We start from the raw sequence: 13,311 nt of genomic DNA on the forward strand, positions 1-13,311 counted from the left end.
GTCATCAAGACTGAACAGTCGAAATACTCGGACGTCTTGAAGGCGATGAGGTGCGACGCCAAGCTTGAGGGTCTTGGAGCCGACGTACGCAGTATCAGACGTACTCGTACGGGCGAAATGATCTTGGAGCTTAAGCGCCACAAGGATCACAAGGGCGCCGCCTACAAGAGGCTGGCAGAAGAGGTCCTTGGTGATGGAGTGGAGGTGAGGGCTCTTATGCATGAGGCGACTCTGAAGGTCAAAGACCTAGACGAGATCACCGAAGCGGGAGAGCTCGTCACGGCACTGCGGCAACAGTGCGATGTTCAGGTGGCCGCCACAGCCGTCAGGCTGCGGAAGGGGCCAGCAGGGACACAGATAGCTCTGGTCCAGCTACCTGTGGCGGACGTTAAAAAGTCCGTTAAAGTAGGGCGGATAAAGGTGGGCTGGTGCGTATGTCCTCTGACATTCCACGAGCCACCAGAGGTTTGCTTTAGGTGTTTGGAACCAGGACACAAGTCGTGGGACTGCAAAGGCCCCGACAGGCGCAAACTGTGCAGGCGATGCGGCGCTGCAGGTCACAAGGCCCAAAGCTGCACGAGTCCGCCCATCTGCATGATCTGTACCGGGAAATCCTCGAACAACAGACATCCGATGGGTGGTCCAGGGTGCCCGGCCTTCAAGAAAGTCGCAATGAACAACAAATCACAGTGCAGGTAACGCAGCTGAACCTGAACCACTGTGATGCGGCTCAGCAACTGCTTTGTCAGGCAGTTTCTGAGTGGGAGACGGATATCGCCATCATATCGGACCCATACCGAGTAACCGCCGGCAACGGCAACTGGGTCGCGGATGGGACCAGAAAAATGGCGGCGATATGGACGACGGGTAAATACCCCGTTCAGGAGTTGGTGTCTACTACCTATGAGGGCTTCGTGGTCGCCAAAGTAAACGGGGTCTTCTTCTGCAGCTGTTATGCGCCTCCGCGGTGGCCGATCGAGCAGTTCACGCAAATGCTGGACCGATTAACGACCGTGCTAACAGGGCGAAGGCCGGTGGTAATAGCGGGCGACTTTAATGCCTGGGCCGTGGAATGGGGCAGCCGTTTCACGAACCAGCGGGGTCAGATCCTGCTAGAAACACTGGCCATCTTAGATGTCGACTTGGCTAATGTCGGTACCAAGAGTACTTTTAGTCGAAACGGAGCGGAGTCAATTATTGACGTGACCATTTGTAGTCCTGGCCTAACAAGTAGTTCAAACTGGAGAGTAGATGATGGCTACACTCACAGCGACCACCTGGCGGTTCGACTACAGTATCGACTACAATAACAGCAGACAGCGGATAGAAGAAGAGGCGGCTAGGCCAAGGCCAAGCCCTCGCAGGTGGAAGACATCATACTTCGACGAAGGGGTATTTAGGGAGGCGCTCCGCCGTGAGCGAAACTTAATCGGTTTAGACGGCGACGAGCTGGTAGCGGTGCTCTCACGTGCGTGTGATGCGACCATGCCTAGGCGAGTCCACCCTAGAAATGGGAGGCCACCGGCTTACTGGTGCACCGACGCGATTGCGGACCTGCGCCGCGCCTGCCTACGGGCTAGGCGGCGGATGCAGCGAACACGAACTGAGGAAGAGCGAAGCGTATGGCGGATGATGATCGCTGCTGCAAAAACCGCGGTGAAGATCGTGATAAGAGCAAACAAAAAGGCCTGCTTTGAGGTTCTCTTTTAGAAAGCCAATGCTAATCCGTGGGGTTATGCCTACAGGATCGTGCTAACCAAGACGAGAGGTGTAATGGCTCCTACAGAGACATCCCCGGAGATTGAAAGGCTTTTTTTCCGCGTCATGATCCTAATCGTTAGCCTCCTTTCGTAGGATAGCCGAGGAATGGGGCTGGCATCCTGGCGATGAGAAGAAGGTTACCTATGTGGAACTTGCGGAGATAGCAAAGTCCCTTAGTAGCTATTGCAGAGGCCCCCGAGATGGTCAGGTCTGCTATACAGAAATGCCTGGACGAGGGAGTTTTCCCAGAGGTTTGGAAGCGGCATAGCCTGGTTTTATTGTCTAAGGCGGGGAAACCCCCCGGAGATCCGCCGGCATATATACCAATGTGCTTGATCGATAACGACGGGAAGATGCTTGAAAATATCATCCTCAATAGAATGTTGAGGCACACCGAGGGTGTTAAGGGTCTCTTGAGCAACAAGTTCGGTTTCCGGAAAAGGAAGTCCTGTCAGTTACGAAAACCGCCAAGATAGCGCTCCAGCGTAAGAGAAGGGAGATTTGCTACAGTGCAGTAGTGAATCTGGCTGTAAGGAACGCGTTCAATAGCGCCAGTTAGGCGGCTATTGCCGATGCGCTGGTACCTGTACCGAATTCTCGGAGGTTACTTCCGAGTTACCTTTTCGGGGAGGACATAGAGTGCTTCGAAATGTGCGGCACAAGAGGCACACACAGGACTGCCAGATTGGCCTCCACAGGCTATCACCCACATCGTCTTGGAGCTATAGAGGAGGTGGCGCGTGGACTCGGAAAATGGCTTATTCAGACGCTTCCCAAGTAACATTTTAAGTTTTAAATAGCTCTATTAGCGGTTTTCATGACAAATTCCCCAAGTTACATTTTAAGTTTTAAATAGCTCTTTTAGCGGTTTTCATGACAAATTTCACAAATCTGTTAATAAAGCCGACTATTCCATAAAAACCTTCTGACAATCACTATAAGATAGTGGATAGCTATAACCAAGTGGATCACACTTATTGAGGTTTTCAAAGAAACATCAAGAGCAACAATAAGCGGGCAACAAAATCAACTTCTCGTTCATTTTTATTCGAACAACTTTGACAGCCAGTATTCATGCAACTGTGCAAGAAAAGGTAAACATACTATCTTTCACATCGAAACTATAATGGAATCGGTTACAGAAATAATTACAAGTACATATCCGAAATTATTTGAAACTATGCAGCGGTTTCCGTAGTGATGAAGTGTGTGCGAAGTGAATTTTATCGCAAAATTGTGAAAAAAGGAGCAACAAACCAGCGCGCCCGTAAAATAGTTGTTTTTTTGCAAAAAAAAAACTTTATTTCGAGAAAAAAGTGGAATTGTTTTTATTAACCTGATCTCCCTTTAAAAGCTTTCCCGATTATGTCTTTATCCAGCTTGCAGTAGTTATGCATCAATTATTCAAGGTACGCATCATTTTGATGAATTTAGTGATACCGCGCTGGGAAAAAATTCAAATTTCAAAATGGCAGCAGCAGCCTCTCCGAAAAAAGAGCGATTGACGGATAAATCTATCTAATCTAGGTCAAAGCCACAATAAGTGTAATTGTTTGTGTTATCACCATATTAAGCTAGTAATGAACCCATCCACGGTTTGCACTACTCTTTATGAGATGGCGCTCAGATCAACCATGAACAGCCACTATGGTCAGTCATGAATGGACAAAATACTCGATTATGAATATCTGAACTAATTTGAATTTATCATATTTTATTGAAAGGACATTTTTTACAAATACAATTTTGATAAAAAGAGTACTATGAGTCAACGAATATTCCAACATCTGATACATTTGTACATGGTTAAGGTTGACTACAGATTTGGCCATCTAATATGACATAGTACATCTACTGTCATAATATCCACACAGTGAATACTCTAGAAAGGTTCATTTTATAGAGTTCTTGACAATTGCAATAAAACCTTCTATAAATCAAACAGGTTACTTCATTGATAAGTTGTATGAAATATTGTTTCGTGCTTTATAGGGCGCTTCTAGTATTCAATAAAGCTTGTACTGATGGCATTATCAACGACCGTTATAAATCTCTCATACAACTAAATTAAATCCTATCTGCTCTGAAAATGTCACTTGGGTTTACAAGAGGTGGTCAAAGAGTTCGGAGTCAGCTACGTAGGTCATACCACCCAGACAACCAGTAATCGTATAAGATGTTACATAAGATGAGAAAGTGGAGGCCATATGCGTGCATGCCTCCATTTAGGCGTATGTAAAATGTACACATATCGCCTCCACTTTATCATCTTATGCAACATCTTATACGATCACTGGTTGACTGGGCAGAGCCCTGCGGTCGTAATCGACCCTTACAGCGATTAAGTGGCCGCGGGGAAAACATCCAGGTAGCGTTGCTATCGTGGCGTCGGTCTACTGGGTTGAATCCGACCCCGCCATTGGAAAGGGGTCCTCGGCAAGGTCGGGGCAGGTGGAGGCCCCACTGTCAGCAACTCCTTCTCTGCCGTAATTCTGCAAAGTGACGTAAGCGCCATTCAAAAATGTCGATATTTGTTGGTATATTATATGTAATATCTGGTGTAAAAATAACACTGTGGTATGCCTGTTGTATTAGAATGCAAGATCTAGTCGTAATCTATCATCTATGGAAAGAAACTTAGAGGATGAGCAAGAGTTTTATGCATAATAACCAAAAAATGGGCCAAAACTATCAATGTCGCTTACGTCACTTTGCAGAATTTGGGCAGTTCTGGTGCTAGCTGATAGGACCTGAGCCTTCAGCAGGTCAAATCGCGTTATACTTATGACACACATGTGATACAAGAATCTCTGTACAATTGCGCTTGAAATGAGAGCCATACTGAAAATTCTCTCAGTTCAAGTCAGTCTTGTTAAAATTTTCTTGACACTGTGTACCGTTGTACACACAGTAATCACACTCGTATCACATGTCTGTCCGGGGTATTACACGCATGTATCAGCTATTGGTACTTGCAGAACAGTTGGATGCGGGCATGGTGGTTGACCCTGGCCGCCTTTCGAGGTCAATGGGAGTGGTAAGGACCACTCAGGAAACTAGCTAAGCGCCACCATCCAACCTTCGATGTTCGTTGCTGCTACGCAGCTAACCTTGAGAGTGCGATATGCACTGGCCCCTCTCTTGAAGCAATGCCTTGTTAGTTCCGGAGAGACGAAGGATTTGGCGATCGAGGAAGTTGTAGTCCTGGCTTTTACTTTTATTGTAGAAGACGCCCTCACCCCACACTAACTGGACCTGACTGTTCTGGAGTCTGTTGAGCAGATTGCTGCACTCGGATGAGGACCAAAGGGGCACCAAGCGAGCAGGAGATAAAGAGATAACATGGCAAACATGATGGTAAGCCAATAGGAACCAATGTCATGGCGAGTTGTTTATTTTGATCGTAAAATCATCGATTTCGAACACTGTGGAATAGGCTGTCTGACTTGTACACGGTAAGCAAGCAGGCTGGACTTACCAAGCCAAGGCAGTCGTTACGGTATGCGGAATTGGAGAAAAGTTCCCGTGCCTGAAAGGGATACCGGTTGACGATCACGAGAACGTTCAGCCTCGCATCCTTATCGGAGATGACAATGTGCACGTCACATCTCCTAAGAAACGACGTGATGGACAGCCAAAAAAAGCGGTAGCAGCCAAGTCACGTTTGAGGTGGACGGTTCATGGTTCCTATCATGAAAAATCCGTGGACAAAGTTCACAACTGCCGCCCTTGCGAATGCCAGGGGGCAGATCAAATGCTTCACGATCTCGTGGAGCAGTTCTTCTCGGTAGACAGCTTGGGAGTAATGGAAGTTGAGCGTTCGGAACCAGTTGAAGTTCAGCGAGCTAATTGGATCCTGCGGGAAACCCCGAAGCGCATCGGATATCGTTTCAATACAGGACTGTAATGGAAATGCATATGACTGTTTTGAGTTCCCGGACAGCTACCATATGGTGGTTCGACGACTGTCATGTCTCGAGAAGAGTACAGAGCGACCTTATAGTTGAAGGAAGCATAAGAAGACATCAATCCGAGTATACGTTGACAAGATACATACATAGGGCGACGCAGAAGGAGTTGGATGAGTCGGATCCAAGACGTTCGTGGTATGGATCTACTCTGTGGGGTAGTTATCAACACCAAGAAGCCCACCATGATTTGCATCTTTTGTGATGCGGCGAAGAAGGTAGATTACATCTTCCACAACACGGTGCTACTCCGGACCATATTGAGCGTTCTCTTCAGGGTCCGAGAAATGCTAATAGTTTTATGCGCAGATTTGAACGAGATGTTTCACATGATACGGATCATATCGTCACGCTCAACGATTGATCTGGCGCAACAATCCAACCTAGGATCCCAAAGTATGTTTGATGGACGTCTTGGACGTACCCACCATCCAGAACTTGAACGCGGAAAAGCATGCCGAAAAGTTTGTCGTCGTCGCAGATGTCATTATCCGAAAACGCTACGTTGACGATTACTTGGGCAGGGCTGACATGGTGGAAGAAGCAGTGAACCTACTGCATATAACAGCAAATTGGTCTCATATTAGCTAACTACGTGTTGCATCCTATCATATTGCTCTAACGCAGCTATGCTAGAATCTTTGATAGTCTCTAATGATACTCGGTAGCAGAAATCGATTAATATGCAATGCTTACTCACCAGCTTGTGTTTTCTTGAATGGTATATTATGATTCCTTCTGTTGTAATGTGAATAATACGGGTTTACACACCTGAAAAGAAAGGCAAATTCCCACGTTACTATTGCAATGCATAGATTCTGGAGATGATATGATAAAGCTTGTTTGTGATTGAATCGTTTTTTTTTTCATTCTATAGTTACATGAATATTTATCCCGTTTTTTTTAAACTCATTATTATTATTATCATTTATTATTATTTATTATCCCAACGAAGATATAGCAGGGCAACAAAAAACGTTTTATCAGAAAATTGTGATCTTCAATATTCATCAATATTTAATCTTGAACATCAATATTTGTGCACGAAATAACCCAAATTATGGCAGTAAAAAGTATTCATTAGCTTATAAAGTCTATTATTATTATTAAGGCTAATAAGGAATGAACAGCCCTTATAAACCAACACCATACATGGATCATATTGTAAACGGTTCAACATGTAACCTGCTTTTTAGGTTCCAATATTGTAGATAATTAAATTGTATGTATTTTGTAAATAAGAAATAAATTCGTGGTTATTTAAAATAGAATATTGAATTTAAAAATAATGAATTGAATAATTTAGTTTAAAAAAATCCTACCACAATTCCTACTCCTTTTCCCTTGGAGTCAGATGTCCACTCCATCCAATACCCCCTGACACCGAACGACCATCTTTCAACGGCTGCATTGGTCGTTAAAATGTCCGTTGATGAGGAGGCTGATTTCGATCACGAACATGTTCATGTTCGGAACATCAGCTGCAATAAAAACCGCCTGAGTTTTGGTTCAGGTCTCTTATTCGGTAACAGAAATTACCAAAGCATATTGTAGTCCGCGATTTTATCATTGATTTCCACTCCAGTAACAGAAGTACCAAGTGTCCGTACGAGTTTCCGACGATTCAACCGAAAAGTTTCCGTGTGGTGCGAGTTTGATTCCCGGCAGTGAAAGTGACCATCGCGTGCCTGACGACTGTGCCACGTGGGTGATAGTCGACCGGACTGAGTGAGTGCGCGGACTACCAGTGCGAGCAAGAAGGTAACGAGCGAACGTCCCGGCGCCAACCAGAAGGACGTCTCGTGATTGGCCGAAAAAAGTGCGCGCCAATCCGAGCCCACAGCGAGCGTCGAAGCCCGGCGTCTAACCATCCCCGAGCTGCAAAGTGGTACGGTACCTGAGCAAAAAGGTGTGTCAATTCAATTTTTCCCTTCTACAAAATCTCCTTGAATAAAGCTTAAATTATTGAATTTCTTTGAATTAGATTAAATATTAAATTTTTGAATTAGAGTAAATTATTCTTTTTATTTAACCACGTATTCCTTTTCCACCATCTACAATTTGTTTGTCCGACTGGAGCCAAGAGCGTGGAAAGTGAGTCCGCTAGCTTTCCAAGCTCAAAATAACGACCCTGAGATCCAGGTCACCGTAAGAGGCCTTTAGTGCCCACCCCGGAAGCAGCCGTCGGCTCAAGACCAGCAGCTTGGGGCTTTGGCAGGTTCCCGTCTGGGGCCGAGCAGATAAAGACCTGGATCAAAGAGAAACGTATCATACAATACCGCATACTGTTCGAATTGTATCCCCAATGGGTGGTTAAACATGTCTTATGATTATCGTTTATGCGGGAGACCAATTTTGTTTTTTAATAACAAATAGCAGCTGACAAAGAGCGAATTACTGAAAATTGTGCTGGAACGTGGAAAATTAAAAAGTTTATCCAGATTTCACATCACCGATTTCTCAAGCAACAACCATCAAAACTCTAATCATAAGGTCTGTCCAGAACAATCATGGTCAAATCAGTATTCGACGGATTCTTGGCTACAATCACTCAGCCTTGGACGCAATTGTGCTGGGTTTTGTGAGAAAGTGAATCAAAATTAGAAGCACACACTTCAGCTGTACGCAACGGATGTAAAGGCCGGATGATCCGGACTACCGACGGGGGATCCAGACTGCAGCAACATCAAGTTTTCTGTTTCCTGATAAGATAATTAGGTTGTTCTGAGGAGTTCTGCTGCCCTTGCAATGCTAGTGGTACCTGGATGATGCGTGCGGTGAAGTCTGAACGCTAATTTTTAGTGAGATCTAATCAATTACTTGAAAATCTAATGTGATCTTTTCATACTTTATGTTTTCTCGTATAATGAGTTATTTACTACAATCGGTGAATGGGTCACCACAGTGGGGGAGGGGGGGGGGTGGTTTGGGGTTTCAAAAAATCATCTAAGCCAATCAAAGTTTTCTAAGCCATTTTGTAGTTCAATTCGCCTATTTCCAATCATTCATTGAATGGCATTTTATCACAAATGAACATTTACGTCATAAAAAGGGCATTATTTATTAAAGTTTTGAAAAATTATACCTAATACTTTCTGTTTAAGCGAAAGAGGTAAATTATTTTATTAACGTATTTGTTGTGTTTTCGCCCTTTACATCTCATTCAAATTCCAGCATAACTTAATCATACTAAATTCCAGACCATTCCAGTTCCAAAATCCTATTTCCTTTCTATTTACGAGAGCGTCGGTGAGTCGCTGGCATCTCGATAAATAGATATCATCCCTTCCCTATTATCCCTTCCCATCCACATAACGTGTTTCTTATCGTTTCAGAGAGCGATCAATGGCGCTTAAGCCTAGGCTTGTTAGCCGGGACACATGGTCCAACTGCCTGTGCCCCATCCCGGAAGCAAAAAGGCCCATGGAGTGACAAATTTCTTAGCTATGTCACTCCCAACGTCGGTGTAAAAAAAAATCACTTACACTCACATCAACACATCTACATGATCCACTCAAATACACTTACACAATCTGAATTTTCCCAGGAAAGCCGTTTTCGTCCATGATTCTCCATAGCTCTGCTCGGTCGATACTGTCGTATGCCGCTTTGAAGTCGATGAACAGGTGATGCGTTGGGACCTGGTATTCACGGCATTTCTGGAGGATTTGCCGTACGGTAAAGATCTGGTCCGTTGTCGACCGGCCGTCGATGAAGCCGGCTTGATAACTTCCCACGAACTCATTTGTTTTAGGTGACAGACGACGGAAGATGATCTGGGATAGCACTTTGTAGGCAGCATTCAAAATAGTGATCGCCCTGAAGTTCTCACATTCCAAATGGTCGCCTTTCTTGTGAATGGGGCAGATTACCCCTTCCTTCCACTCCTCCGGTAGCTGTTCGGTTTCCCAGATCCTGACTATCAGCCGATGCAGACAGGTGGCCAACTTTTCTGGGCCCATCTTGATGAGTTCAGCTGCGATACCATCCTTACCAGCTGCTTTGTTGGTTTTGAGCTGGTGAATGGCATCCTTAACTTCCCTCAGCGTGGGAGTTGGTTCATTTCCGTCCTCCGCTGCACTGGCGTCGTCGTTTCTTCCGTTGCCGTGGGCTCCCGTGCCTACGTTCTCCACGCCATTCAGGTGCTGATCGAAGTGCTGCTTCCACCTTTCGATCCCCTCACGTCCGTCCGTCAAGAGGCCTCCGTCTTTATCCCTGCATATTTCGGCTCGCGGCACGAAGCCGTTGCGGGATGCGTTGAGCTTCTGATAGAACTTCCGTGTTTCTTGGGAACGGCACAGCAGTTCCATTTCTTCACACTCCGCTTCTTCAAGGCGGCGCTTTTTCTCTCGAAAGAGGCGGGTCTGCTGTTTCCGCTTCTGTTTGTAACGTTCCACGTTCTGTCGAGTCCCTTGCTGCAGCATTACCGCCCTCGCTGCGTTCTTCTCCTCCAAAACCGTTCTGCACTCTTCTTCGAACCATTCGAACCGTCGATTCCGTTCCACGTACCCGATGGTGCTCTCGGCTGCGTCGTTGATGGCTGCTTTCACTGTACTCCAGCAGTCCTCTAGAGGGGCCTCATCGAGCTCGCCCTCGCCTGGCAATGCGGCATCGAGATTCTGCGCGTATGCTGAGGCGACATCCGGTTGCTTCAGTTGCACTAGGTTGTACCGTGGCGGTCGCCGGTACCGTACATTGTTGATGACGGAAAGTTTTGGGCGCATTTTGACCATCACCAGATAGTGGTCGGAGTCGATGTTGGCGCCACGATAGGTCCTAACGTCGATAATGTCGGAGAAGTGCCGTCCGTCAATCAGAACGTGATCGATTTGAGATTCCGTCTGCTGTGGTGATCTCCTGGTGTAACGATAAGGGAGGCTGTGTTGGAAAAAGGTGCTACGTATGGCCATATTTTTGGCGGTGGCGAAATCAATGAGTCGTAGGCCGTTTTCGTTCGTCTGATGGTAGGCGCTGAACTTACCAATCGTCGGTCTGGATTCCTCCTCCTGGCCTACCTGAGCGTTCAAATCTCCTATGATGATCTTGACGTCGTGGCTTGGGCAGCGATCGTACTCGCGTTTGAGCTGCGCGTAAAATGCGTCCTTGTCATCATCAGTACTTCCGGAGTGTGGGCTGTGCACGTTTATTATGCTGACGTTGAAGAATCGGCCCTCGATCCTCAACCTGCACATTCTTTCGTTGATCAGCCACCAACCGATCACGCGCCTCTGCATATCACCCATCACGATGAAAGCTGTTCCCAGCTCGCATGTTGTGCCGCAGCTCTGGTAGATGGTATGATTACCTTTAAACGTTCGCACCATGGATCCTGTCCAACACACCTCCTGCAGCGCTACGATACCGAACCCGCGGTCCTTCAGTAGATCGGCGAGTATGCGGGTGCTCCCAATGAAGTTCAGAGATCGGCAGTTCCACGTACCGAGTTTCCAATCGCAAGTCCTTTTTGTTCGTTGCGGTCGTTGCCGTTGGTCTCGGTTCGTATTATTCTGTTGCTGATTTTCCGTTACAATGGGTTTTTACGGCTGGCTCGTAGGGCCTGACACCAACCCCCTACTTTCCGGAGGACCATAGTGCACAGTTGAGCTTAGAGTCCTTCCCTGGCACTCGGACGTAGATCAGCCGCCCCTAACATGGGGATCAGACGCTGTTGTGAGCCGCTTCTCTTGGAGAACAGACACTCAGATTTACCGAAGCATGTTATCAAAAAACGGTATATATTGCGCACTTCCCACCCCACTGGACCCCTTTCGCAGTTAGTATAAGTGCGGGATTATGAAAAAAAACTACGATTTTGCATCGAATCGTGTCGGTGTCTTCTGTGCACTTGGGGGCTGTCCATAAACCACGTGGTCATTTTTTTGGGACTTTTCAACCCCCCCCCCCTCGTGGTCATTAGTCCATACAAATTTTTTTATTTGTCCATACAAAATGGTCATTGGCCGAACCCCCCCCCCCCCCCCCCCTAATGACCACGTCGTTTATGGACAGCCCCTTATGCATTACAAGGTGCTGAATAAGTGCGCAGAAGACACCGAAACGATTCGATGCTAAATCTCATTGTTATTCACGATCCCGCACTTATACTAACTGCGAAAGGGGTCCAGTTGGGTGGGAAATGCGCAATAAAGAACGTTTAAAAAGAGTCGCGCACGCATGCGTATGCATACTTAAGTTGTGAGGGCTGTGAGCACGGGATAAGTATAAATTACACTCACACTGTGGTCAGTCGCCTTCACATCTCTTTCACGACCTTGGTATGGGTGTGCGACCTTCCCTTGATTCGGCCATCCTTAGATAAAACTTCAATGTTAAAATCCTTCAAACATCGTTTTTGATAGCATGCTTCTGAACTGGGATAGTAGCAAGTGAGTATTCCCAACACCGTCCGCGAGTTCGTCTGTGTGGTGTTTGGATTTCCTCGATGTTTGTAAAAAATAGTTTCCAAATTACTAGTGAGCTCGTTCCATACTACTTATTCTATTTATTCTAAACTTCAACATCCTATGATTGTATGTGCTATTTTTGGAAGCGATTGCCCAAAATCAAATTTATTGTTTTGCTATACATATAATGTTTTTAAACCGTTTTAAAATTCAACAACAATTGAAAAAGTGCTACATCTATCGACCATTCCGAAAACCCCTGCATATAAAACAAGCTTTTCCAACACAAGCACAACCACTCTATGATAGTGGCGGAGGCGCTTGTGAATGGCAAACCCGAAAAAAAATAAAAACATTGCGAACTCTATCTACTACTAACAGCCGCCGCGCAGCCAGTAGTTGTTCTGATCGTTCTGATGGGATGATGATTACGGCAACAACGGTAGTGACGATGATGATGCCCCGATCACAAAAACAGCTGATGTTGGTGTGGGTTGGGGGAGAGGCCCACTCGGAGAAGACCGGGTCGGTTCGTTCTGTAGCTATACGCTGCTGCTCTGTTCGCTGAAGCTGAGCTGAACAAGCGAAGCGAGACCAATACAGGCAGCGATATGGGCAGTATTTTCGCACACGTTTCAGTTTCAATATTTAGGAATTGCAAACTTTACGCCAAATGGTTTACGCGTATTTTTTTTTATTCTTGGCAGTGATAATTATATACCCAGGAAACTAGTTTGGCTGGCATACCCTTTCACTTTACTATTTGAAGAAGCGGATGATTGACGAATAATAAACTTACGCATGATTTTTTGTTTGTCTATTTTTTGCAATGGGATATTACCTATAGGTAAAGATATATCTTAGTTAACTTTTCCTTGAATTGCTTGTTCCCTATGTTCTGAATCCACGATCAAAACTGAATCAATATACATAACGTAATTCTATCAGGGCCTATGTAACCGAACTGTGAACGCTCTGGCTATGCTGAGGGTGACGAGATCGATCCCCGGTTGGTCCAAGATCTTTTCGCAACGGACACATATACCCTATTCTTATTTTTTGCACAGTTTCTTTTTTTATATAACTTAGTCAACTTTAAACCTATTCATTGGGTATTTCATCCACGGAGTACTAACCAAGTCTCCCTGTGTACAAATTTTCATGTGAATTGGTTTAAA

General features: G+C 45.7%; 1 protein-coding gene across 1 annotated transcript in view; it reads right to left on the bottom strand.

The window, feature by feature from the left end:
* Positions 1 to 13,311, bottom strand: part of LOC109430725 (steroid hormone receptor ERR2) — a 195,570-nt gene that overhangs the window by 78,093 nt on the left and 104,166 nt on the right. The window lies entirely within an intron of this gene.

Source organism: Aedes albopictus, chromosome 1 (genome assembly GCF_035046485.1).
Source record: "Aedes albopictus strain Foshan chromosome 1, AalbF5, whole genome shotgun sequence".
Lineage (NCBI taxonomy): Eukaryota > Metazoa > Arthropoda > Insecta > Diptera > Culicidae > Aedes > Aedes albopictus.